This window comes from Clupea harengus, chromosome 14 (genome assembly GCF_900700415.2).
Source record: "Clupea harengus chromosome 14, Ch_v2.0.2, whole genome shotgun sequence".
Lineage (NCBI taxonomy): Eukaryota > Metazoa > Chordata > Actinopteri > Clupeiformes > Clupeidae > Clupea > Clupea harengus.
Window position 1 is genome coordinate 689,495 of NC_045165.1, and position 2,704 is coordinate 692,198.

Genomic DNA, 2,704 nt, shown 5'->3' on the forward strand with positions numbered 1-2,704 from the left:
CTCACACACACATACACACCTTCACCACCTCACACATACACACACACACACACACACCTTCACCACCTCACACACACACACACACACACACACACATACACACCTTCACCACCTCACACACACACACACATAGGCTGAGGGCTGATATAGCTCAGCTCTCCTAAACTCACTGAACTCACACAGGAGGGGGACTTTACAGAGCGTATGATCTACACTAATACACACACACACACACTCTCTCTCTCTCACACTCACACACACCCACTCTCACACACACGCACACACACACACCGAAAAAACATCCAATTTCAACTTCCAACCAAAGCCCTGACACGCCCCAAGATGATTGATGATTGATGATTGATTGGCTGCCAATACACACTTGTCACACCAGCTCGCAGTGATGAAAGCCACCCATGCAGATCACACTCACACTCACTCACACACACACTCACACTCACTCACACACACACGCTCACACACTCACTCACACACTCACACTCAATCACACTCACACACACCCAGCTATCCCATGACACCTCTCATGAGAACTACGTAATGTTCAATGGCACCACCTCACACACACCTTCACCACCTCACACACACACCTTCACCACCTCACACACACACACACACAAACACACACTTTCACCACCTCACACACACACACACACCAGTCTCTGAGGAGGTGTGGAGGACGTGTTGGAGGAAGCGAGGGAGAGACTGAACAAGAGAGGCGAGAGCTGAAAGAGACTTGCTAGTTTTTCCTCATTAACATCCCTGCCAATGTTATTTCTGAAAGAATGTGATGTAGGCTGTAACCTTATTGGTGTCATCCCTGTCTCACGGAATCATTTTTTCAGATGCCCAAAGTCATCGACCTCAGTCCCGTCTCAGGCTAGCATCCAAATACATTTATCTCAGACCAAATGTTGCAACCTTGAAAACCTAACCTATTAAATGACACTCTCCAATGTATATCATGCACAATATGTGCCTTTTTCACTTTTCACAAACAACATTTGATTAGATTACACGTTCTCCACATTCAAGCGCTGAACCTCACTCTTGGTTCCAAAAACAGGTTCCAACTCAGAACCAACTTTATGCTCCAGAAACAAGAACCGGTGACGTCTGGTGCCAAAACAAAAACACATTACACCGCCACTTTTAAAAAGACCAGAGACAACAGCCAACAATATGGAAGGGAAGCAAGAACAACAATGGTCTGTGGAGGAAACGACTTGTTTACTTGCTCTGTAGTCCTCCACCGAAATACAAAATAAATTGGAAGGTGCCCTATCTTTGAAAAGATACAGCAGGAGATGGCAACGGCTGGTTACGATAGCGGTGTCGACCAATTGAAACAACATTTTGAAATTAAAAAAGGAATATAGGGACCAGAAAAAGAACCTTGGGCGAAGTGGCAGTGGTCGTCCAAAAATAAATCCCTTTTTTGACATTTAGGAGACAGACCAGCTTGTCAAGTGAGGGGGCGCTGAATTCAGCCACAGCAATGATGGATGGCAATGGTTGATGGCAGCGTACACAGTTTCGCTGCTTCAGGTATGTCTTCTCATTACGTCAAGTCATTAAATATATTTATTAACTGTGTCTCGTTTTAATATTACATTCAATCGCTTGGGTAACGTTAAAGTTGTTGACGTTAGCAGCTGGGCAAGCTGATAAACAGCTGATAGGTTAGCTCTTGCTAAGATATTTAGCTAACTTTCCGTAACCATGGCTACAAAAGTAAAACGTTAATGTTTTCACGAGATTTGACGTTTGTCACCACAAAAAGACTGAAGTTGCTGTAAGTGTAGTTTGCAAGACTGTGTTTTAAGACACAATTCTCTTGATTTGGCTATTTATAGAGTTGTTGATTTGGCTATTTATAGAGTTGTGTGTCACCGGTGTGGAGGTGGAGGAGGGTGATGAGGAACTAACGTTGCCGCCGCCACGGGACAGCAGCTCACCGGCGCCATCTAGTGGATTGGCCTCTGTACAGCAAGCCAAAGGAGGTAAGATTTGTTCATGACGCTCATTGTTTTGGTAAGCCAAGTTAAGTCATTTCTGTAGACTTTCTGTCTGTGCACTGTCCCGTTTTGTTTTTCTAATCTGTATTGTTTAGTTTTGTTTATTAATCTATATTGTTTTGTTTTTGTTTTGTGAACAGGAAAAAGAAAACGTGACAATGATGACCTACTTGGATAGTCACAAGTCACACGTCTTTTATTGACAGATGCACAGAATGGCACAGGGTCAGACTGGGCACTGAAATTCTTAGGACAAGGCACCACACAACAACCTACCATAACATAACATAACATAACATACACTCTGTACAAGTACTCTGAACATAATTTACACGTAATAAACATATAATAACCTAAATAACCTTACTAAATATACAATACAGCAACAACCTATACATATAATACTAACATATATACATATAACATATAATACACATATAATAAACTATGCTAACCTATTAAACCTATACTACCCTACAGACAATTCCAGTGTGGGAGTAGCAGGTTGTGCAGTAATCCTGATATGATATTACTGCTAGTGCAAACAGTCAGTTGAAAGTGACAGTGTATGTAAAGTTATGAGTGTGAAAGTGGCGATTGTGTATCAATGTCCATTTAGCAGCCTGATGGCTCTCGGGAAGAAACTGTTCTCCAGTCTGCGTGTGCGA

The 2,704-nt window shown here is 42.6% G+C and overlaps 1 long non-coding RNA gene across 1 annotated transcript; it reads left to right on the forward strand.

The window, feature by feature from the left end:
• Nucleotides 1–855: 855 nt before the first annotated feature.
• Nucleotides 856–2,313, forward strand: LOC105890337. Its single transcript, XR_001161968.3, has 3 exons — nucleotides 856–1,566; nucleotides 1,899–2,021; nucleotides 2,177–2,313. It is a non-coding gene; the product is annotated as an uncharacterized LOC105890337 (long non-coding RNA).
• The last annotated feature ends 391 nt before the right edge of the window (nucleotides 2,314–2,704 follow it).